The sequence below is a fragment of the Eptatretus burgeri genome, chromosome 3 (assembly GCF_056783735.1).
Source record: "Eptatretus burgeri isolate ZD-2024b chromosome 3, Ebu_testis_v1, whole genome shotgun sequence".
NCBI lineage: Eukaryota > Metazoa > Chordata > Myxini > Myxiniformes > Myxinidae > Eptatretus > Eptatretus burgeri.
Window position 1 is genome coordinate 34,412,735 of NC_140963.1, and position 25,940 is coordinate 34,438,674.

The 25,940-nt window shown below is 44.5% G+C and overlaps 1 protein-coding gene and 1 pseudogene across 2 annotated transcripts in view; one reads left to right on the top strand and one right to left on the bottom strand.

Moving 5' to 3' along the window:
• Positions 1–24,816, bottom strand: part of LOC147029655 (diamine oxidase [copper-containing]-like) — a 79,089-nt gene extending 54,273 nt beyond the window's left edge. Inside the window, exon 1 of one of the 2 annotated variants that reach the window (XM_085872870.1) lies at positions 24,583–24,733. The gene's annotated coding sequence lies outside the window, so the exon portion shown is untranslated. Of the gene's footprint in view, positions 1–24,582 lie in introns of both variants that reach the window. The other variant, XM_085872872.1, reaches the window with a different exon arrangement.
• LOC147029656 (huntingtin-interacting protein 1-like) lies at positions 19,034–20,387 on the top strand (annotated as a pseudogene).
• Positions 24,817–25,940: the final 1,124 nt, after the last annotated feature.

The following is a 25,940-nucleotide window of genomic DNA, read 5'->3' on the forward strand; positions in this document are numbered from 1 at the left end:
CTACGTCACGCGATCGAGTTATTGGCGACCACGGTCGGTTCTGCGACCCGCGGCTCACGGAATTATCCGGAGCGACGGCCTACAATTCCGGGAAGTCTGGTGGAGACGACAAAATTTTCCCCACCTCATGGTCGTTCTTGCCACCGACCCGAGGCCCACAACAATATATATATATATATATATATATATATGTATATATATATATATATATATATATATATATATATATATGTATGTATATGCATGTATACACATGAGGCTGTCTTTGGGCGTCTCACTCTCTCACCGCAGGCAGGTCGGTGGTCTTTCTGTCTTCTACTGTCTTCTCTCTGGTCTTGCCACCACCCCCGCCCCCGCTCTGGCTGTGATATGTCCCCCCCCCCCGCCCGATATTTCCACAGGGCAATCAAGGTCTGACAGCAACCCCCTTCTGGTAAAACTATCAAAATCACGATTCACTGCTCACCTTCACTCTTTCAATCCTCTTTTTTCCGCCTTTGGAATAAACTCCAACACGCTCTTCAATCCCATACCTCTATCCAGGTCTTCAAAATAGCTGTTCACCACCACCTCTTGACTACCCCCATCCAAAACCTCGATCTTTTCGACTCCCGTTAATTCACTGCAAACATACCTCCTTCAAATTCCCTGCTTTCCTTCCTGAAAGTCCCTGTAATGTCCATCTTGTATACCCCGTGTTCCTCGCCCCAACCTTCTCCCTTCCACAGATCTACTTATGTCTCTGTTCCCCACTGTTTTGTCTTTCCCTCTCCCGCCCCTCTTGTCTCATGCCCCCCCCCCCTTGCTGTGCATTGTGTGTTAGCTCTCATGCAAGCCTCAACAATGTCAACAAAAAAAAACAAAAATCAGACAGAGCAAGCTCCTAATTTCAAAACTATAGCACTGACAGCAGCGACCTTTTCAGTGATTAGTAGCTCTGATGAACAGGCATTCGATAATATGAGTGAGGAAAGTGAAAAAATAACTTTATCTTGAGGAAATTGTTGTGGCCTGTTCCAAGTCAAGGCATGGTTGAGCAGGACAAAAACATGGCAGCTTCAGACCCCAGCGAAGTTACATTGGATACGCCTTAAGACCCTATAGACCAGCGTTTCTCAACCTTTTTACCCTTGTGGAACCCTTGAAATAGTTTTCATATCTCAGGGAACCCCTGCATAAAAATTATTACATACCATTATTAATATCTAGCTCTTTTATATTTTTATCGTAGTTCACGTGGTAAATATAATTTTTTTTTTTCGGATACCTAGTTTAAGGAAAAAATGACCCCCTTTTTGTCAAATTTATTGGCAATGAAAAAAAAAACATACTGCTCGTTTATGAGACCTCACACCGAGGTTTTAATTCACAAAAAAAAAAATTTGTTTGTTTGTTTGTTTGTTTGTTTGAAAACGTCATTTTTCAAAGTGTTTGTCAACCCTGAGTCTGTTTGACAATTATAAAATACACCTCATGTAACTTGATCAACAAAACTTAAACAAATAAAGCTGAAGCAATAAAGGTAAACAGAAGAACTAACCTTGAGAGAGAGCGAGAGACTTCGCGCTAGGAAGCACAGAGAAGATAGATGGACACCGTGCATGCGTCCCGTACTTGAGTCAGTCACTCAATGGTACACGAATCCGCCACGTACAGGACGTCCACTAACTAGTGAGGGCGGTTTCACACTGGCGCCATATAGACATCATTAAATAAATTCCCTATGGTTGTTATAATTGTAAATAATATAAGAGGTTGAAGCCTCTATTATAATAACCCAGGAGTTTCCAACAATATGCCGTACGTGTAGAGTAAAATTACGAATATTAAATCAAACAAAAACTACTCAAAAAAAACATTAGCCTATTTATTACTGTTTCTTGCTGAACCCCTAGCGACCTCTTGCGGAACCCCGGTTGAGAAACACTGCTAGAGAGAGCTGTGACCAAGGATGTGCCTGAAAAAGGATATAATTAAATAAGGCCGTTAATTTTCCTCAAAAGGGGTGTTTTAATGAACCAAAACATCCAATGTTCAGTCATGCACTTCCTTGTAGTTTTCTTACTATGCTTGCAAAGTTTCAGGCTGCTTGGTTTCATGGTTTTGGAGTTATGGAGGAAACACACACACAGCCACTGATAGTTCACACACACACACACACACACACACACACACACACACACACACACACACACACACACACACACACACACACACACACACACACACACACACACAATAAATGGGGTTTCTGGGACGCCTATTCAAATGAATGGGGATAAAGGGAAAAACTTTCTGTCTCAAGCCCCAAAAGCCCAAAATAGGAGACTCATTTTCTCCCCACCTATCCCCTTCCCTCCCATACAAGCAAATGTAAAATTGAGACTAAGAAAGACTGGGACTTACTGATGAAAGCACTTCTTCCCTTTCATATTTTCATTCCACTCAAAGAGCGAACCAACGAATATTTGTTCATGTTCAACTTTGGGTAATAACTTAATTTTCTTATAACATTCATTTTCATCACGTATATTCACAAATAATAACTTGGAACTTGGTTCTTGGTTTATGTGTCTTTGTTGAGCAGAAATGAAATGATGAACTTCTCTTAATGCTCTTATTTGACCACCTCCCGAGCCACATATCATTTTGAGATTGTCGTAAATTGTTTTTCTATTGTTCAATTGATAACCATCAAAGTTTTCAGTCCATTCAAGGATATTTTTTTTTCTTTACATCCTCCAACTTATTTGTAATTAAATTTATCCGCTTATTTGTTTTATCTACTTTTACCCCAGTTATTTCTTCAATAAGACTTATTTGATATTTCTCACATTCTTTTTTTCCCATTTAAATACCAAGGCTGATTACATCTCCACTCTTTGGTTTGGTTATTGCTTGGTTCTATCATTTATAAATCAGAAAAAGACAGCGGTCGCCTGTTGAAATTCCCAAACCCAATATCTTAACACTTATACTTATAACCATAAGGGAGACTCTTGATTCCATTCTCTAAATATTGGTTCACGAAAAAAATATTTTCACGAAAAAAAATAAGTGACCACAATATTGGTTATTGTTGTGTGTCTGTCTGTCAGTCTGTCTGTATGTCTGTCCCAAGCATAGCTCTGTGGGTTTTGATCCGATCCTGATGAAATTTTGGTGGGAGGTTTATATCATGATCTAGTTGTGTTTTCCTGAGAATGGGCGTGGTGCGCCCATTATGGGCGGAGCCACGCCCAAAAACCATGTGTTTTTATGGGGTAGCCAATTTAAAGTTGCATCTTCTCCAAGGGGGTTTGTGAAATCTGGCAGCGGTTTCGGTATTTGGTTAGCCCAATGGCACCTGCATAGCCCCACGGAGCTCGATTTTTCATTTTCATCCCAAGGTCAAGGTCACAAGGTCACGAACTTAGAAAATTGCGAATTTTGACATAAAAAAATTATCTTCTCCGAGGGGTTTGTCGAATCTGGCTGGGGTTTCAGTATTTGGTTAGCCCAATGGCACCTGCATAGCCCCACGGAGCTCGATTTTTCATTTTCGTCCCAAGGTCAAGGTCACAAAGTCACAAACTTAGAAAATTGTGGATTTTGACATAAAAATCCATCTTCTCCGAGGGGTTGGTCGAATCTGGCAGGGGTTTTGGTATTTGGTTAGCCCAATGGCACCTGCATAGCCCCACGGAACTCGATTTTTCATTTTCGTCCCAAGGTCAAGGTCACAAGGTCACGAACTTAGAAAATTGCGAATTTTGATGTAAAAAATCATACGACCGCCAAAACTTTGAGAGCTGGGATGACAATATTTTTTATGCATAATCTTGAGGTCATTCCCCACCTAAAGTCTTGAAACCATTTTGCTCCATCTCGAACACCTTGCCCGTGGCGCCCCCTTCAAGTTTGTTTTTACGCTGATTTAATCTAAGTATGGATAATATAATCCGAGGAGTGCGAAATGCCATATAGCTGATATGACGTGATATTGTTCCTGGAATGTTCCAGAGGAAGTTTTGCACCAAAGGTCATAATCCTTGACCTTTGACCGTTAAAGTTCACAAAGGTCAAATTTTCGAAGTCGTGGGAATCGAACCGGGTTTTTGACCTTCTTCGACGAACTAACTCCAATAAGCTATAGCATGTATCCTGTTTCCTTATTTTAATGTCCACAACATTGTTTTGTGACCTTTAAAGGTTATGCAACGGTCAAATTTTTAAAGTTGTTGAACGAAACCAGGTTTTCGACATTTTGCAGCTAATAACCTGTCACTTGTACCACATCATGTTGATCATTTTTATAACTGGGTCAAAAATTATCACATTGTCTCATCCTTGACTTCTGAAACAATCGACATTGTCAAGTACCGCTCGTGAACCATTTCCGCCTCCAGACTTGTAATTACTTCTATCATATATATCAATATTATCAATCATATCCTCATATACATCACTTGTCTTCATTTGAAATATAAAACTCTCTGTATCCATATATACCAATGACACATTATCCTTTTACTTTGATTTTAAATTATTAGAGTAATAGTCATACATTAATGACTTTGACAAGTCAAGAATTGATGTTCCTATATAAATAGGTTTATTCATTTCAATACTCTCTTTTTTCAAATGAATAGCACAAAAGTTTTCTAAAAACACCTCCGCTCGCTCAAAACTAGGTCTATTAATTAACTTTGAAGCCCGTTTCCAAGATGTAGAAAGTCTTATGTTTTGTCGATTCCTAACATTTTCCATAGTCTTTCCAAATACAGCATTATTCATTAATTTATAAAAGTCCTTCTCAAAATCTGTTTTTGCTTCTGTTCTCCTTTTTGTATTAAAATCAATGTACTTCTTTAACCAATGACTTTGTTTAAATTTCAAAATCCTATGAATTTTCCTCTCTCTCAACCCAGCAGATAAATATTGCCTCAAGTTCCTTTGATGCAAAACATAACTTTCTTTATCATTTAATGTAGAAAGTAGTTTTTCTGTAGATTTACCTTTTATATTAAATGACTGTTGGTAATCACTTAACCATTCTTTTCTTGGACTTTCTTTATCGGGGCAAAAGGTAGGTCTTTATGTTTGTTATGAAGTTCTTCTGGATATTTTAAATCAACCTCAAAATAATATCCAACTTCAGCTTCATCCAATTCTTTTTGAGACGAGACAACAATGTCTTGCAAAATTTTTTCATAATGTTTTTCTTTAACCCATTTAAGTTTTCCATAAGGTAAAGACTGAGACATAGCCCACCCATACAAATTGTTAGCATCATAATACATCGGGTAAGAGTTGTCTTCATTCTTATTATATTATAATCAGGAAGATATTTGTTATTTGCTTTAGCCTATCTCTTGGAGCATACTTGAGATATTCCTCCTCTTTTAGCCTTCTCTATCATTAAAAGCATATCTATGTCACTGATTAATTCCAAATTCTGTTTTGTCATTTTTAACATAGCCAAACGCCAAGCCAAACCCGGGGCCGTGTAATAGTGAAAGGGGTCTAATGCATAAGAATTTTTATTATGACAGACTTCTAAAAGTTTCAAACACTTCAGCCAATAACAATACATCAGTTTTAAGATACAAATCATAATGTTCTCCAAGATTATGTATATTAAACTTCTCCCAAATCTTTTTTAGCTTGTGTATAATCTCTATCGGAAATATGAGTTTTATTCAACTTGCCAAAGAAACTTTCCCTTGAAGGAAGTTGTGTTTCTTTAAACTTCTCAAATGAATTCATATAGTCATACGGATATATTCCCTTTTGTGATAAGAGATCAATTTCTTCTTGATTTGAGAAATGTGATTTAAGATTCGGTCAGTTTTTTAATATTTGATGCTAAGTTAGATAATGGACTTGCCATAAACTTGTATGTGCCATAAACTTCTCCAGTAAGATGACAATGATCCCTAACTTTGACCTCTCCCTCAATTTTCTCCTCACAAAAACGACAGATACTGTTCTTTCTAAATTCCTTTTTCTCTCCCTTTGTTAATGACATTGGTTTATCGGTTTTAACCATTATTTCTCTTAGTCTTATACAGTCTTTTTCCAATTGTCTTACCAACTCCTCTGAGGCATCTTCTCCTCTATAAAGTTCTAACTTGTATTCATCACCAACAGATGATTTGATATAATAACAGAAACCACAAGGAGTATGTTTTTCTTGATATTTATTTGTGTACGATTTATTTGGATTTGGAGAAACAGTATCTATCTTTTCAAGGATACTTTCAAAATCAGCAGAAACAAACGGGTGTTTTATAGATTTGTTAAAATCTTTGAATGATATGTTTGAACCTGCTTTTGGTGAATTTATTACGGTTGATTTATGATTACAACAATATTTTGAGTGTTGATTTCATCATTATTTTGTGTGAAAGCAGTTGAGACATCTCTTACAAGGATGCGTTTTACATTTTCTCTTGTATCGTTGTGATTTGGATAATCTTGATAAATTTTTGTTGAAAGCATAATGTGATTTTTCCTTTGAGGTAAAGTAGAGAAGGTTAGTGTGTGTTTCATCATTTTTAGAGTTGTTTGAAATTTTTAATATCTGAACTTTGTTTGTATTCGTTAATCCATATACATTAACAGATAGATTATTCATTTTCTCAAATTTAGGAATATCTCTCAATGACATTGGAAACTTTAAATCTTTAACATTTAATGTACTCTCGTATTTCTTGTAATGTTCAACCCTTTCAGGTTTCCATTGTGGAGGATGTAAGTGAGCAAGAACAGACCATAGAAAATATTTGTTTTCTGTTTTGAATATTAACAACCGCTTTCTTAAGTTTTATCTCTTTTGGTAAATCAATATAAGAAGAAACTTGAAGAGGATCTGATTTTAAGATGTGTATATCTAAAAATATTATTTTTGTAATAGCAAATCCACTACCTACTACAGTGTGATCAACATCTTGTTCTTGTCTCTGGAGTTTATCGTAAACATCACATCTTACAAGATCTTGAAATGATGAGATAAAGTGAGGGTTTGTCCTCATATAGGGAGTAGTTTCATCACCTTCTCTCACCATATTCAATTTTACTCCCATATAAAACTTTAAAATTTTCATTTCACTTAATGTGTTTTTAATTATGGTTTCAATACTTTGATTAACCATATCAAGAGCTTCCATGATTGAAGATGGTCCAGGGTCTTGAAAGCAAAACAATCTTATTTTTATATGTCCTTTAAATGCCCCATCAGTGTTTTCAATGGAGAATTTAGTGGCACCTTCCCTTTCTTCATTGTTCTTGTGTTTGTGTGATCGAAGGTGTTTATTATAAAAAAAATTAAGAATATCATTATCACATCTATCACAATGTTTTGTTTCTTGGTCAAGTGGAGATATTGTCTGAAAAGATTGAATGTGTGTTTGTTGGTTTGAAGGTGTTTTTTATAACATTTATATTCATGATTACTAACATCGCAGTACGTTGTATTCACCATATTTATAAAACAAAACTTTGCTTAAAATAAAATTTTCTTGATGAAAATTCTGTTTAATTTATAGGTGAATCTGTGCTGAAAACCATTTTATCCTCCAACTTTTTTCACTGAATAAATACAATGTATAAAGACACAAAAGACAAGTTTCAATCAATCTCTTCATTTGTAAAAGATACTGAGAAATATGTCAAGGATGTAAAATTGAATAAAGATAAATATAACAACTATTGGAGAAAAACAATTATGGTGAATAATGAGTTCTTCAATTTCCCTCAGTGGAAAGGCTTTTAGTATACCTGGAAGAACATCAATTAAATTAGCTCTAACAAAAGTTTCTCCTCTCCTTCTGGCAATATATTCAAAACTAGAAAAAGCAATGAAACAAGAAAAAGTATCAAAAAAGAGAAACCTCATGGATGAAGCTTGGGAAAAAAAAGATAAGACCATCTGTAATATGCAAGGAGAAATTTGTCTTTTTTTTCAACAACCCTAAAGATGTAAATCCTGATGAAATAAAGGATGTTAATATATCAGGTGAAATGACATTTCATTCAATAGTAGTTCTGGACCATTTTAAAATTACCTTTGATATAAAAAAAATGTAGTAGTTTGAACCTGTTAATGAAAAAAAGTATATAGATACAGATGGTAATGTTTTTTCTACTCATTAAATATGAGTCATTATTCAACTGAAGATTTTGAATATTATGAGAGTGATGATAGTATCTATGTTGGAACAGAAGACAGTTATGATACCGAGAGTTTGTGTTCAAACGATAGTTATGAAAGTAGTTTTTTTAGATGACTGTGAAAGCACCAATGAAAGTACTGAAGATGATACCGAAGATCAATTTAATTTGAAGTAAAGTTTTACTTTATAAATATGCTAGACTTTCCTGATTCTCCACATGACAAATTTGAGAATTGTCCTGCGTGTGAAAGACGGGGATTAAACACAGTCAAAAGCCTATAAACAATGTATATTCTGTGATTATATCTTCTAATTAATGATAATAAAAAATATAAAAAGGAATATATTTAGTTGAGATTTACACCAAAAATGAATTACTTTACAAGATTGATTCCAGAAATGAATGTAAAGTATAAGGGTGACAATACACCTTTTCTTACAAGAGAAGAGACTGAACAAATGACTACCATGTTTCGTGGATTGATGATTTATATTATTTACGATTGTCATTTTCAGGGAAATGTCAACACAAGATATTGTAAAAATAAAATAATGGATTGTCTTGAAATTAAACCTGAACTTCGGATAAAACATTGAGTTTCTAAAAAAGGCAACAAAAAATTTAATATCCTGTTTTCCAAATATAGTGTTACGGCTGTGGAAATTCGCAGAGCACCATATAGGTCCTTAGATCAGTTATGTCGATAAGTCTGTGTTCAGATAGATTTCCCCACCGATGTTTAACAGGCAATTATTTGTGTGCTGGGCTGTGATCTTGAGTTAGCCGTTTTTCTTTTGCTCTCGTTATTTTGGACCAACCGCTTCACAACAACCACCTCCACCACAAACATCGCTCTCACCAACCACTTCACAACAAGCAGCTCCACCAACAACATCGCTCTCATCAACCACTTCACAACAACCATCTCCACCACCAAAATCGCTCTCACAACCACCTTCACACAACCACCTACTCCACAACTGCCCTCACACAACCACCTTCTCCACAACGCCAACCACAGCCACCATCTCCTAAACCGCATCTCCCCCAATACCCAACAACGAAACATCGCTTCACCTTCAACTCCACGGGCGCCGCCATCTTTGCACCGGCCACGGCAAGGTCGCTGCAAACAAACGCGGTGGTTTCCTTGTTGTTAGCGATGGTGATTTCTACCAGTTCCGCTCTCCCTTCAGCGTCAATGATCTCTACCATGTCCGCTCGCCCCAAACCTCGCCTCGGAATTCGGATCAAGAGAGCGAGAGGGGCGGAGCCAGTGAGGGTCAGAGGTGAAAGTGCGGAGATCAAATCTCGCCTCACGAACTGTATGAAAAAGCGCGCAGGGCGACAAGTCAGCAAGTCGGTCGGGGTTTGGAGCAGTGTGAGGAGCGGAGCTCGAGTCCAGTGGAGGGCAGTGGAAGTCTGGGTTCGCCGAGGAGACAGAGCGGGGAGCACAGCAGGCCGGCCGTGCCACGCTGAACTGCGAGTTAGTGTGGGACGTGGGGAGGCCCGGAGAGAGGTTGCCAGCCAGGATCAAACGGTCCGAGGTGATCCAGCTTCGGGACAGTCCGAGCAGCGCTGAGGGACGGACGGGCTCTTAAAGAGAGCATCAACTCTGAAAGAGCAGAAGACCCGTTCGTTCCTCTGAGGCGTTGCTGGCTGGGCCCGAATCACCAAGCCGTCAGACGAGGCCTGGGCCGCACCCCGATCACGACAGCTGCCATGGGGATGGGACGTCGCAGGTCGCCCCAGCGAGGTGAAGGTAACCAACGCGGCCTCGCAGAAACTCTGCGGTCTACACGGCTCCGTGTTTATAAAGACCCAAGAGGTCCAGTCTACCCCCTTGTCTTTGATGGGATTTTTCCTTGCTTTTGAATGAACGTTGTGGCGCCATGTCCGTAAGTAGAACTGTTAAGTGTGTACATAATAGATAGACGGTAGTAGCTCTTTTGCATTGCTTTTGTTGGTTGTATACTTGCGTGCGTGTTCGGCTTTGCATAATTGCCATTGCTGCATTGATTGACGTGCATGCTTGCATATGTGTCTAACTCAATAAATGTGCTTGTTTAAATGTTAACCCGTTCGTTGTGTCCTCTTCCTTGCATTGAACTGCCGTATTGAGTTCGGAATAGTAGCTGGCTTTTTAATAGCCGATAAAGTGATCGGGTCCAACGGGGCTGCGCGATAAATACCCCGCTTGGTTGTCCCAAAACGAAGCGAGCTGCTTATGCGGCTCGTTTCCCAGCGGCCCTGTTGAGGTACAGTCTCTCGGTAGTCTGCCCGCACGATTAATTAGGTATCTTGACAATTCGGCGATTGACCCTGTCGCGTGCGGGTAGAATATTGACTAGGCTGTGGTGTGGTTAAAAACACACCCGTGGCTGGTTTCCGGCGTTGATCCGGAAAGCCATGACTGGATTGTCCGTTCGGTGGGCGAAGCGGCCGCTATTAGTTAAACGCGGTTGTTCGCACGCCGGCGGGCGGAAATCTGTAACACTGGTGTCCGGGAGTGAGATTCTCAATCCATCCCGCCTCCAACCAAATCTTTCAAGGGTGTGCGAAGGGTGTAACGGGTGTAACGGGAATCTTTTCAAGGGTGTGCGAAGCGACCCTCGATTCCCATTAAATTCCGATACGCAAGATGGCATTTCAAGGCGAGCGCGAGCAGGGTGGATTAGGAATGTGTATTAATGTAGAATCCATGGCCCGGGACAGTTTTTTTTATAATTCAACCACTAATTGCAATCAGTGGGGGTGCTCACCCTATACTGAGCATGAACTTTGCCGGCAAACAGACTTGAAGTCGCAAAATCGCGGCGCGATCGCACCTGAGCGCAACACGGAGCGGACTGCTATTAATAGCACAGCGAACGGCACGACACGAGGCGTGGGCTTCCGCCCACCGATTCAGACCACGTGGTCGCGGCATGTGCCATGGCAGGCATGGCAGGATGACTACGCGAACATTGGCAAGCTTCAGGCACAATTGGGGGATGTTTTGGAAAAGGTGAAGCGTTATGAAGAGTATATCGAGGAGGTGCAAAGTGGAGTGGACGAGTCACAACGGCACGCAGACGAGCTTCAGCAAAAATTATGTGTATGAATTCGGTGGCAAAAATATGACTTAGCGAACGGAGCTGACAAACTATGTGGGAAAAAGAATTTGGTAGTGTGGTATACCCATAATTTGGAATGTGTGAAGAGCAAACTGAACAAAAGAATAGAGGAAGAGCAGATTGGTATCTCCCAGGATAGGAAAGACTTGGAGGAAGAATGGAAAAAAAGCTAGAAAAGGAAAAATGTGAACACGATTTGGAATTGAAACATCTGAAGGGAGAGGTAGAAGTAGGCAATCGGAAAAGAGAAAGCCAAGAAGAGACGATAAAAAGAGGAGAGAAATCTCTGGAGAAAGAATGGGGAAAAAGCTGGAAGAGGAAAAACGGAAACACAATTTGGAATTTAAAAAACTGAAGGAAGAGGTAAGAATAGGCAATCGGGAGAGAGAGCCAAGAACGGAAGATAGAAATACGGTAAGGGAATGGACGAATTGAGGAAGAAAGAATGCGAAGGAGGTGCGGAGATGACCAAGAAAAGGGATGAAATAAGGCAGAAGGCATGGAAATTGAGAGAGGAATTATGGGAAAAAACTTCTGAGTTACATAAACACCAAAACAAAGAAACGGGATTACAAAACGAGCTGAGGATGTTAAGAGAGAAAAGAAAGACAACGGAGAATGAAACGTTAAGGAACCACACTGTGCAGATCGAACAGTTAGAAGCCAAATCAAGGTTGGAGTGTGAGGAGGTGAGAGGAATTAGAAAAAAAAGCTTCTGAGTTACAGAAACACCAAAGCAGAGAGAGAAAATTACAAAAGAACGAGAACGGAGAATGAAACGTTCAGGAACCACACTGTGCAGATCGAACAGCTGGAAGCCAAGGCCAGATTAAAGAATGAGGTGCAAGAAAGAGTAGTGAGGGAACAAGGAATAAAACAGGAAAAGGAAATCAACCAAGTGAAGGAAACAACGAGATTGCAGAATGAGGAACAAGAGAGACAGTGGAATAAAAAGCAAAAAGAGTATGAATTTGAAACTGAACAACAAAAGGAAAAAACAAGGTTGGAGTACGAAGAGATAGTGAAAGAACAAGGAATAAAACAGGAAAAGGAAATCAACAAAATGAAGGAAACGATGAGATTGGAGAATGAAAAACATGAGGAACAGTGGGAGAGAAAACCAAAACGATATGAATTTGAAATTAACCAACTCGAGGAGAGAGCAAAGTTGGAATTTCCACAGAGATGGAAAAACTCTGGAAAGAGAACGAACAACTCAAAAAGCTCAGAGAGGAAGAACGACTTAAAAGGAGCCAGGAAGTGGAAAAGCGCAATAATATGGGATGTGTGACATCACAGGAGTAATGTTAGTGGTGCAGGATTTAATCGACACCACTCGTCGGATGAAACAACAATTAGGGCAAACCCTGATAAAGGAGACACAAATAAAAATGGAGACGAGGGAAATAACAGAGACAACGAAGGAAATGGAAGTATTGCCAGAGACACGGGAGATAGACCGAGTCGAGACTGAATTAAATAAAACAAAGGAGGAAACAGAGACGAAGATCCAGGGAGAAACTAAAGAAAGCGAGGAAGAAATGGAAATAATAAATGAGGAGACGCAGACGCAGGAATTAAAAGAAATAACAGACGCGGGAGATAGAAAAAGTAGAGGAGAGACTACACGATAAAGACGGGGTGAAAGACGAGCACACACACATGGAGTTAGTGGGGGACAATGAGGGGGAGCTCGGGGAATCTATCGTGACCCGGTGCAAGCAGCCGGATAGCCTCCTTATGGAACGAGGGGAGGGAATATTCCCCCTTGAAGCGGATCTCGACCAGGTGGGTCCGGTTGAGCTTTGCAAGGTGGAGGGGCGAGTACTGTTGACGGGTACACATGGAGCTTGGGGGGTGTGAAGGCCCCGGACACCTTGTCGCACAAATCCCCAGCGTGATTGTTCCGGTATGTGTGTTCACAAGCGTGGCGAAATGTGTGCTGAAAAGAGCGCATAGCGTGGGTGAAAGGCGTTGTGTGAAAGAGACCGCGTGTGTGAGTAATATGGTGTGTGTGGGTGAAAAGGAGTGCCTTAGTAAAAGGCTGTGTGTAAGGGAAACCGTGTGTGTGAGGGAAAAGCCGTGTGTGTATGAAGCACCGTGTGTGAGTGGAATCATGCGTGCAAGTGAAATGGCATGCGTGAGTGAACGGCCGTGTGTGAGAGAGATAGCGTGTGTGAGGTCGTGGTGTGAGAGGGAGACGACGGTCGGCGGGAACACGCAACTGCATGTCCGAGTGAGAGTGTCATGGTGAGGTGTGTGAGCGTCGTGGCACATGGGAGTTTGTGCGCGAGAGTGCGACGACGACGGTGCCTGACGGTGGACAAGGGCCGAGTAGCGGCCGTAGTTGTCTTGGGGACCGTGCCGAGTTTGCACGGCAGCGCGCGCGGGGTCCATGCTGTGCTACGCACGAGGCCGCCACGTGCGCGCCTGCGCAGGTGAAATCCGGTCAGTCAACGCACGCGGTGGATGTTAGCCGATCCGCAGACGACAGAGGGTAGGTTGGGATTGTGAATTTGGACCGGACGGGTTCTCCACGCGAGCGTGTTTGTAAAGCTCCGACGAGTAGAGCACATGTGTTCGCATGGGGAACTCCTCGAAACGCGAGGCTTGCTTGGGATGCACAGGGTGACGTCGTGGCTGCATGGTTGGAATCCGGCAGAAGGGAAATCCCTGCCGGATGGTACCGTCCGAGGAGGGACGAGGTGCGTGAAGCGCGAACAGCTGCCATGACGTCACGGGGAAAGAGTGCAGGTTGCGAGTTGCCGCGCTGGTGTGCGCATGAAAAAAAAAGCAAGCCTCGCTTCGGGTGAACAGGATTCCCTGGGCAAGGGGTGGAAGACCCCCTTGGCTAGGCCACAGGACCACTAGTTAGGGGGATGGGTTAGCTTAGTTAGACCGGCTCCATGGGGCAGGGATAAGTCCTCATGGGGCCTGTGGAATGGATTAGTTCGAGGGATTTTAGGTCAGATTTAGGATGGGAAATGGAAAATGATCTTGAGGACACGGACCGACTGTGAGTGTGTAGAGGGGAGGTAGCTTAGCTAAGTAGATTAGAAGGATGTGCTATGAGTTTAAGGGATGATGAGGGAGCACGAGGTAGTTTGGGGATGCAGTCAGAAGAATGGCAGTATTCAGCGATGTGAGTTGAGAAATGGAATGGAAACATGTTTAGTGAGTGAAGGCTAGCGGGCCTGAGTGAATGGAGTGAATGTGGTACGCATGGTGCGATGAGTGATTGGGGGGAGGAGTGATTCCCACCCAAGGGACCCCGGGGTCAGTGTAAAGTGAGTTAGTGGGTCAGTCAAATTGACAAAATGGAGGTCGTTTTGCTGTTGGTGGGAATGTAGGCTCGAAACCCATTTGGAGGGGTGCAGGAGCCCTGTTGATGGGCTGGGAGCGTGGCTGCGAACGGTGAGTATCGCTTAGTGGATACCCCGGGCACCGGGCTAGTCGGCTGCGGTAGGCCAAGGGCCCATGGGGGGCTGGGATAGTGTAGTGGGTACGGGTGGGCCCGCATTATGCAGGGCCCGGGTGCCATTGACTGTGTGGGCAGTGCATTGGGCACGGGCACCCAGGGAAGGGGCCCGTGGTGCCAGCCTGCCACGTGAGCATTGAAGGGGAGTATCCGAGGAGGTCACTCCCCAATTTTTAGGGAGCTGGTAGGCTCGGAGACAGTTACAGGGCCCGGGGGTGCCATAGTTGGAGAATTGGCAGAGGGAGGTTCCTGCCAAGGGTGCCGTGCATCCCAGTCACGAAACCGTGCGAGAGCACGAGGGAAAATTGGAGGACATGGCCCAAATTTAAAAGGACACCAACACAGGCGACGGGAAACTTGGTTGTTAGAACTAGTAGTTAAAGCGCGAGGCGCTTTTGGAAAGCCCCGGGGTAGTTTAAGGTTAATAATGTTAGGGTAGATAGAGAAGTGTACCCCTCCACACCATCCATCCCTTCGCTCTCGTTGTGGGCCACTGGACTCACCGTGGTAAATAGATCGCCGAGATCTGAGGAGGCCATTCTGCAGCTTAGATTGGGCCTCAGCACAAGACACAAGCTCTCCCTTATTCCCCTCCAGAAAGGGAACGTAGGGGTTGGGAGTAGGCTAGGATGACGATAGGTTCGCCGGACAGAGACAGTAAAGGGGGTTAAGGAGACGAATTTATAGAAAAAATAATAATAATAAAATAAAACAAAAAAATAAGTTGGGGCTAAATTTGGATTTTTGCAAACTAAGGGGGTGGTTATGGACAGAGAGGCAAAGGTGATAGGTTGGGAGGGAGACAGTAGGGTAGGTCCGAGCCTGCCTTCCGAGTGGCTAGCACCACCGCACTCCCTCCACACACCTGCAGGACGAGACAAGAGGCCGGCCAGCTTCACCGGCCAGCCTGTTTTTACAACAAGGCCTGTGCCGGCCAGCTTCACCCGCCGGCTCGTTTTTGCTACAAGGCCTGTGTTGGCCAGCTTTACCTGCCGGCCTGTTTTTACTACAAGGCCTGTGCCGGTCAGCTTCACCTGCCGGCCTATTTTTACTACAAGGCCTGTGCCGGTCAGCTTCACCTGCCAGCCTGTTTTTACAACAAGGCCTGTGCCGGCCAGCTTCACCCACCGGCCTGTTTTTGCTTCAAGGCCTGTGTCGGCCACCTTCACCTGCCGGCCTGTTTTTACTACAAGGCCTGTGCCGGTCAGCTTCACCCGCCAGCCTGTTTTTACTACAAGGCCTGTGCCGGTCAGCTTCACCTGCCGGCCTGTTTTGCTACAAGGTCTGTGCCGGCCAGCTTCACCGGCCAGCCTGTTTTTGCTACGACGGCCTGTGCCAGCCTTGCCATGCCTTGTCTGCCTGCCTTTGCCTTGCCCCATGCCTGCTAGCCCTTGTTTGCATTTACCCCATTCCATCCATCACCATGTGCGCCAGGATCATCGCGAGAGCTGCAGGGACTGCCCTGTAGGCAGCCGCATCACGGGACTGCATTGAGCAGCCCGTGCACCGTGTTCGTATCCATCCAACCATCCGCTCATTTGCTTGTGTTTGCTTGTGTCAGTACCATACAGTGTTCTGCAGGGACTGCCTTGCAGGCAGCCGCAGACGGAGACTGCATTAGTGCAGCCCGTGCACCGTTTGTGTTCACTGTTCACTGTGCTCATTTCAAGGGGGAGGCCTAGGACTGCATTGGTGCAGCCAGCCACATTCCCTGTCACCTGCATTTGTTCCATGAGCCAGAAACTGCATGTGAGCAGCCTGGCTCCCTGCTTGGAGAATGGCCTGTGGGATGGCGCATAGTCGCCGGGTCGGGGTGAGTTGCCTTCAGCAGCTGAAGACATAAAAAGGTTTTGTGACAGACAACGGGGCCTTTTGAACAGGCCCTGAAGACATCCGACCTTCAGCTGCGGGGGTGCTCACCCTCACAAACTATGACTGACTTTGCTATGTGCCCTTTTTCCCACAGAGTCCATCAGTCCTGGGCCATGGTTTAGTGTACAATGTATAAGTAAAGGTTGAGGTAAATTGTACATGGTTTTGCTCCCCCTGCATGTTTGTCTTAGCGCCGGCAATTTATTTGAGTCGTCTGCATGAGTGGGTTTGTTTAGTTAGTTACTCAGCCCGTAGGTTATTTATTTTTGGGACATGAATACACTAAATGTCGCACTCAGGGATCCAAAGATAAAATGTACGATGGGGAAACTTACACATGAAGGCACACGAAAATGACGACTCGGGACGAGTCTGTAAAAAGGGGAAGGGGTAGTGTTACGGCTGTAGAAATTCGCAGAGCACCAAAAAGGTCCTTAGATCAGTTATGTCGATAAGTCTGTGTTCAGATAGATTTCCTCACCGATGTTTAACGGGCAATTATTTGTGTGCTGGGCTGTGATCTTGAGTTTGCCGTTTTTCTTTTGCTATCGTTACTTTGGACCAACCGCTTCACAACAACCACCTCCAACACCAACATCGCTCTCACCAACCGCTTCACAACAACCACCTCCACCACCAACATCACTCTCATCAACCGCTTCACAACAACCACCTCCACCACCAACATCACCCTCACACAACCACCTTCTCCACAACGCCAACCACAGCCATCTCTTTAACCACATCTCCCCCAATACCCAACAACGAAACAACATCGCTTCACCTTCAACTCCGCAGGCGCCGCCATCTTTGCGCCAGCCACGGCAAGGTCACTGCAAACAAACACGGTGGTTTCCTTGTTGTAAGCGACGGTGATTTCTTCCATGTCCGCTCTCCCTTCAGCGTTGATGATCTCTACCACGTCCGCTCGCCCCAAACCTCGCCTCGGAATTCGGATCAGGAGAGCGAGAGGGGCGGAGCCAGCGGGGTTCAGAGGTGAAAGTGCGGAGATCAAATCTCTCCTCACGAACCCTATAAAAAAGCACGCAGGGCACCAAGTCAGCAAGTCGGTTGGGGTTTGGAGCGGTGTGAGGAGCGGAGCTCGAGTCCAGTGGAGGGCAGTGGAAGTCCGGGTTTGCCAAGGAGATGGAGCAGGGAGCACAGCAGGCCGGCCGTGCCACGCCGAACTGCGCGTTCGTGTGGGACGTGGGGAGGCCCGGAGAGAGGTTGCCAGCCAGGATCAAACGGTCAGAGATGATCGGGCTTCGGGACAGTCCGAGCAGCGCTGAGGGGCAGACGGGCTCTTAAAGAGAGCATAAACTCTGAAAGAGCAGAAGACCCGTTCGTTCCTCTGAGGCGTTGCCGGCTGGGCCCGAATCACCAAGCCGTCAGAGGAGGCCTGGGCTGGACCGCGATCACGACAGCTGCCGTGGGGACGGGATGTCGCGGGTCGCCCCAGCGAGGTGAAGGTAACCAGCGCGGCCTCGCGGAGGCTCTGCGGTCTACACGGCTCCGTGTTTATAAAGACCCAAGAGGTCCAGTCTACCCCCTTGTCTTTGATGGGGTTTTTCCTTGCTTTTGAATGAACGTTGTGGCGCCAAGTCCGTAAGTAGAACTGTTAAGTATGTACATAATAGATAGACGGTAGTAGCTCTTTTGCATTGCTTTTGTTGGTTGTATTCTTGCGTGCGTGTTCGGCCTTGCATAATTGCCATTGCTGCATTGATTGATGTGCATGCTTGCATATGTGTCTTATTCAATAAATGTGCTTGTTTAAATGTTAACCCGTTCGTTGTGTCATCTTCCCTGCATTGAACTGACGAATTGAGTTCGGAATAGTAGCTGGCTTTTTAATAGCCGATAAAGTGATCGGGTCTAACGGGGCTGCGCGATAAATACCCCGCTCGATTATCCCAAAACGAAGCGAGCTGCTTAAGCGGCTCGTTTCCCAGCGGCCCCGTTGAGGTACAGTCTCTCGGTAGTCTGCCCGCGCGATTAATTAGGTATATTGGCAATTCGGCGATAGACCCTGTCGCGTGCGGGTAGAATATTGACAAGGCTGTGGTGTGGTTAAAAACACACCCGTGGCTGGTTTCCGGCGTCGATCCGGAAAGCCGCGACTGGATTGTCCGTTCAGTGGGCGAAGCGGTTGCTATTAGTTAAACGCAGTCATTCGCACGCCGGCGGGCGGAAATCTGTAACAATATAAATGAATTATTTTTTACCCATTTGGGAAAATTAGATAAAATTTAACAACCATGAAAATCTTGCAAATTCATTAAGATATCTCATAGTTGGTTCAAGCAGATGTGGAAAAACCTGCTTACTTTTAAAGATGCTCCTTACTCCCAAGTTTTTAGAATCATTTTGCTGACCTCAGAAGGATGACAGGCTGAGTTAACCCCACCTGGTATTAATTCAATAGCTGAGCAGGATTTGAACTCAGGACCCTCGGATCCAAACCCTACCACCCTAACCATTAAGCCAACACCAGGCATGTAGTAGAGGAGAGCGACAGTAATGTTGACATGCCAGATACCAAACAAGTGGTTCATCTTGAATCAAGTCATGGCGAGTCAAGTGGAGGCTTTGAAGAGAAACGTGCCCACATTTGTGTCATTACACCCACCGAGAACAAGGAGCCAACACCTAGAATGTTGCAGGCACTCTCTTCCTTTCCAGCAACTCTGTTCTCAGCTGGGGGTCTGCGGTTTGCCCCATGGGCTTTAGCACGATGGACGTCCTGGTGCTCTGCGGGATTCCTCATTTCGGAGTTGCTCAGCTGGGGCTGGGGGAGCTTGGTCGTGTGTGGAGCCGCCTTTATGACCGTTGTGGTCGGCTTGTGGCGACCTGCATCGTGTTGATCATGACGAAAGTTGACTTCCACATTGGATGACCGGTTTTTTCACCTGGCTTGGCAGTGAAAGACGAAGAGCTTGACACTGTGGGAGAGAATGACAGTAACCCCGTTTTCAGCTGACAGTGGAGCTGTTTGACAATATGGACAGTGAGCTCAGCCCTTTTGAAACAGGTTTTGCATCTTCAGATCTACCATGCTCTATCTCCATTGCACAAGCTGGACAGTGTCATCTGACACTTTTCACCCAGGTCATACAAGATTCGAGTCACTTCTCTGATTATGTTGTTCGCCTTCATTTCCACCGGCATTCCAGGTTGCAACCCGAGACTCTTCTGGGACACAGGGGAGCCGGGGAGCATGCGGCGGATCTGCACAGCTGTGTGGAGCACCAGATCTGAGTCTCCTCATCTCCCATCCCAAAGAGGTGCAACTGTGGTGCGATGAAGAGCAAGGGCCAGACAAGAGGATATCTTCGCTGGCTGAGCATGTGAGTCCAGAAGTGGTGATTCTAGGCAAGGAAGAGCTCGAACTTGAACCAGAACCACAGCCTTTGCTGATTCCAGAACCCAGCATAACAGAATGACCTGATGAAAAAGATTTGCTGAAAGAGAGCTTACACCAGGAGATCAGGGTATTGCGTACTGAACTGCAGTCCTTCAAGAGGGAAGCCCAGAAAGTGGTGAAAATATGTTGGTGGGAAGAAAGTTGGAGCCAGGATAAATACCAACAGATATAAGAGGAGCAGGCCTCTGAGCAGGGAATTTGAACAGAGAAGCTGGAGCAAGAGCTACACGATGCCAAAACACATCTCAACTCACTCCAACTCTCATTGCAGGCAGCTGAGCAGAGTGCAACAGCCCAGGGTCAGATGATGGCAGTGGAGAGTAAGCAAGAGAAACTGTAGAAAGACTTTCCAAAGCTTGAAAAGTGGTCGGCGGGAAGAAAGTTGGAGCTTAACGAACAATCACAGCAGAGTGTAGAAGAACTCCATCTATTGCAGAAACTTTTAGTTGACAAGAAACAGGAGAGAATTTTAGGTTTACCAGATCCTGGAGGAGGAGGTAGACTTCTGGGAGTGAATGAGAGAACTCTCGGTCTACCAGATCCTGGAGGAGGATGGAATGGATAAGAGAACCTTGGACCTACCAGATCCTGGAGGAGGATGCAGGCTTCTGGGAGTGGATGAGAGAAATTTGGATCTACTATATCCTGGAGGGGGGTACAGGCATCGATCCTGCTGCCTCTCATAAGAAAGTTTGTCGACGCGGTTCCTGTGGCCATCTGGTTCTCTGGTATCTCCTCATCGAGATTGTGCTTGAAGTCTACAACTGTACCCAAACATTAGCCAGGTTGGTCTACAAGATTTTGGAACAATAGGCAAATTTAGAAGAAGAAAAAAAGGGGTGTGGAATCCAGGGAGACTGAAAGCAATGAATCCACAGGGTGCAAAGAAAACTAGAAAGGGTGGATGACACTCTTGGACCCGACTAACCTGCGACAACTTGCACTTCAGGTGAGGTGCCTTGATGCGTACTGTCCCAAGGGTTCAGTTTTGCTAGAAACTGGGAGATGGGTAATTAGGATGGGAGTCGGCGAGAGTGACTCAATGGTTGGTAAAGGGATCAGCTTGGAAACAAGAATTGAGTTGTGTTTGGAGAATGAATATGAATTATAACATGTATGCAGGCCATGGCAGTGTAGGAACATGATCACCAATTTTGCATTGCAAAGTTTGAGAATTGAACGACAGTGGGGGAGGAAATCTATCCATCAGGACCATACTCTGTGCAGAGCGTTGGTGCTGCCTCAGCAGTCTCTTTGGCTAATGGGCACAATCTTGGACGGGGCGCCTCCCCGACACTGGATATCAGCAAGCTGGCACTCATTTTGTTGACCTCAGAAGGATGACAGGCAGAGTCAACCCCACCTGGTATTAATTGAACAGCTGAGTGGGATTTGAACTCAGGATCCTAGGATCACAAGCCCACCACCCTAACCATTAAGCCAACACCAGGCATGGAAGGAAATGACATGTTGGAATTTGTGTGTGGGGAAGATATGTGGGTCTGCAAGAATGGATCAGGCTCTGGCGGAGCTGTCACTGTGCCCCCCACCGAGGTAAATTGTTCCTGGCAGCCAGTGGTGTCTGGAAATGGAGACCTATCAGGAGGGGGGTTTGATTGGGTGACCAGCGGTAGGGAGACCCCTGGCGACCCAGAAGAGGCGAAGAGAGCCTGGATGATGTGGAGACCCACCCCGGTGAGATGCACAGCAAAAGAGCTATTTGGCTGTCAAGGACCGAATAGTTGAAAGGGCGGGGGGGGGGGTCAAAGAAGTACAAAGTCAGGTGACTTGTTTTTGGATTGTGGGCACCACAACCAGAAGCGCCCCCACCATCGTGGTTGTACGAACCTCCCTGCTGCCTCGTTGAGGATCACACATGTGTGCAATGACATCTAAGCCATGGTCTTGCCGGGTTGGAAGGAATGATTGATATTGGGATATGTGTGAGTGTGTGGGAGAAGATCCACCTAATCGGCATCACTAATCTTTGCCAGGAAGACTGCCCACAGAAATTTGGATTAGGGAAATTGGGATGCTTTCTGACATTTTCTACCTGCCCTAGGAGTTTGCAGCAAGGAACCAAGAGTTTTGCAAATATTTGATTGTTGTGTTTGAGAGGTGTAGAACATTCAGGAGAATAGGTAAGTTAGCTACGGCTCGCTTACGACAGCCCCTCCTAATTTATTTCATAGGCTAATTAGATGTGAACCAGTGAGGCTGGAATGGTGATGCCTTCATTGAGCCTTGCAGGATCTACGGTTCTCGGGGGGGGGGGGGGAGGGCTGTGTTATGTTTTTGGGGTAGATGGAGGAATTGCATAGCAAAGGTAGGATTGCATTGAGTAGCGTGGTCTGTGGATGAGCAGGAGACATTTTGATGTAACTTAAGTGGGGAAACTGTCAACTTAAGTTGTATGTCACTGCACGAGGGGTGGTACTCTGTTAATTCGGTAGGGTTTAAGGACAATTTCTCCCAGCATGTGATTGCCTCCTGTGACCTTTTCCTATGTTTTTGCATTTCCAAGACCTGCGATAAAAAGGAATCATGTCCTCAAAACAACTGAGCTGAACACGCCAAGCAGGTGAAAACCCCACCTCCAGGAATGACAACTAGGAAACCACACCCTTGGAGTTTATGATGGATGATGGATGAGAGATGAGAAGATAGTTGTGGAGGTATGCGCTTGGAGATGGAGGCCTCGTTTTTCTGGCTTCTCTTCGACATGCCAAAATATAGCAGCGTGATTCTCGTTGTTCGTGCTGTGTGAATTTGCCCGTGTGCTGGAGCAAAACACTAGCCATTGACTGTTCAGCTGAGTCATGAAGTGTGTACGTTTCTGAGGAGGGAAGAAGAGCGTGTCTCATGGCCTTATCATGGGGCCGCAGAAATAGTCTCGTTGTATGGTCGAGGAGGAAGGAGGGCAATCGTGGTGAACAGACCTGGTGCAAGAGAGGAACAGACCGCATATTTGCTCGTGAAAAGAAGCTGCACGGCGGTTTCTGAGCCCTGGCATTGAATACCACCACATGAATACATCACGTACGTTTTTCCTGCCTGGAGAACGGCTCTGCGCCATTTTGGGTGCGATTTCCTGCGCAGGACGATGAGGGTTCGATCGTCAAGCTCTAAAATATCACTTCTGGACCTGAAGCTATTAAAGTGCCAGAATAAAAGAGGGATTTTTCTTTTATTTTATCTTTTCCCCTTGTCTGTTTTTGTGTAGAGGTGCCTCAACTTTGTTTTTCTTTTGTGACTGTGTGTAGAGGTGCCTCGACTTTAGGCTTCAATTTCCCTCACATTTTATTATCACGTTTGATTTAGTACCATTATGAATATTTAATTTTCGTCCATTAAACCCCTATTTCTCAAAGATTGCTTGTGTCTGTCTATTTGTGGTGAGTTCGAGAATAAACCCTTGTCCTCCGTCCCGGTGAGTGCCTTTGGTGCACGCCTTCGCCGCCCTCCCAAACCGTGCGTGCTATAATCTCCAAGGATCACGTGTTCACCTCCAAGGTAGAACTGTTTGGCTATCTGTCCAAGTCGGTCTTAATCCCCTATACATGACAATACCATCGTCTAATCTTCTTGGACTCTAACCTCTCTTGTCCTTTTGAAAAATTTACCACTACTCTGAACGTCAACGCGGCTTGGTAGGAATCAAAAGTTGGTTAAAAAAATGTATTTTTCAGTGAAGAAACATCTAACCACCAATTTTTCAACCAGCGCAAGAATAAGACTTCCTCCTTTTTTATTTTTATATCATGGTATATTTGCACAGCTTTCTTATTGTTACTTATATTTATTTAAGGCTGTGTGTGCCACATGTTCCTGCCACCTTTCTCGGGCTGCCAATTCAGTTAATTGAGGACCCCTGGAGATAAATAAATTAGGGTCATCCCTTTGTTTGGCTATTCACACATGTGTGCTGCCTGCAAGATGAGAGGCACATCGCAGAATAACTCAGGTGATGTGCCATCCAAACATCACCTTAAGCCAGGTATATGCAGGATTATAATTCCCAGCATGTACTGTTCCCATCTATGATTGCTTGACGTTTTTGGTGGTGGCCGTACACAACATCATTATGAAGCACTATTTTTTCTACAGAGCGTCAGTTCTGCAGAAGCTGTTTTTTGCCTCGGGTTACAATCCTGGATGGGTCGGTCACCCACTTAGACGCAAGATACTTGAATAAGGAATTTGTAATTTGTCAGGGTGGTCGATAACGCGCATATTCTTCACGAAGGACATGGTGGAATATTTAACATACACGAACTAATGCCGACAGACAGGTCACTCAGTTTAATGGCCACCTGACAGAAGGCACACACTTTGTTGTGTCGCCTTACCTGTGAAACACCCGGATGCCAGTTTATAGCTGGGCCAACATTCAAACCTAGGCTCGGTAGCTTAGAAGTGAATGCACAAACCTCTTGATTATCCTGCTCTTTTACAAAATGCAACTCCAAAATTGGACTGTTTTTTTTTTTTTTTTAACAAAATTGTGATTTTTAAAACAGATAAAATACTCTTACCAGAAAGGATTGCTGAGCTTCTGGTACCACAAAACGTATGAGATGGACCTCTCATGAAGTTAATGCCAAGAATGCTGTGTTGAAATGTTGCATGATGACTTTCCCTTGTTTACAGAGATGCAGATGTTTTAACTTTCCCTTATTTAGAGTAAAAGTTCAAAAAAAGGTCAGGAGCAGTAATACAGTGAAAGTTTCTGGTTTTCAATTGTATTCACAATGGCTCAAAAGTGGTCTATTTTACGAGCTGGAAACAAGACCATTTTATCTTATGGGCACACCCAGACACCATCAGCACACCCAGACGTTTTGCGAACCACTTTCTCAGTTGAAGCTGTCACAATCCAAGAGTTTGTTGAGAACTTGACGGTACATGTGTCTGTGGCTGAGGGAGAGCTTTCCTTCTCGAGTACATAAAGTCAGAGTTGCGCTCTACAACGCAAGAACAACACCTTAATACTTCAATGTCAATGTAAATTGAGAATAACATTTTGAAGCTGATCGACTTCACCAATATCATTGAGTTTGCAAGATCAAAAGCCAGAAAAAGTTCCAAGTATAACAATAAATATACTTTGCCTTAATGCCTTAATGCAGCCATGCCTGGGGGACGAAGTATCATGGAATCAATATACATGATGTTCCCCTAAGATTGGTTTTAAAATTTTTGTATTATGTATGGCAGCAGTTTTGCCATGCAGTTTCAGAGTTGAAGGTTGGAGTTTCTTGCTATTCATGTATAATGTATATATTGTTACGGTTTTGGGAATAGATGGAAGTATTTCAAAGGAAAGTTAGGATTGTATAGAGTTGCTTGGTCCGTGGACGTGTAGGAGGCATCTCGATGTCAATTAAGTTGGGAAACTGTAAAGCTTAAGTGTTAAGTCAGCACATGGGGGGTGGTGCGGTGTCAATTAGATAGGGATTACGACCAATTTCCCCCAGTATGCAATTGCCCCGTGACCTTTCCTGTGTTTTTGTATTGACAAGCCAGTCATGGAAGGAGTTGCGTTTTTATAACAACAACAACCACAACAACAAGATAGCTGCATGTCCAAGCAGGTGAGAAGCCCCGCCTTCCTGGGTTTCCTGCCAACAAGCCACGCTGCGAGGTGGATGATTGATGGGTGTGACGTCAGAAGCCAGGGATTTGGGCTTGGTTGGTTGGAGTTTGGAGTAAGGGACACACGTAGTCAAGAGACGATGGAGCTGGGAGATGGCGTGCACGATCAAGGCATTACAGCTGGCTTTCCTTCAACGCATGAAGAAAACGGCACGATTCTCGTATTCATGCTGAGGCGAATTGGCTCGCGTACTGAGCAAGATACTGGCCATAGACTCTTGGCTGGTCATGAGAGATG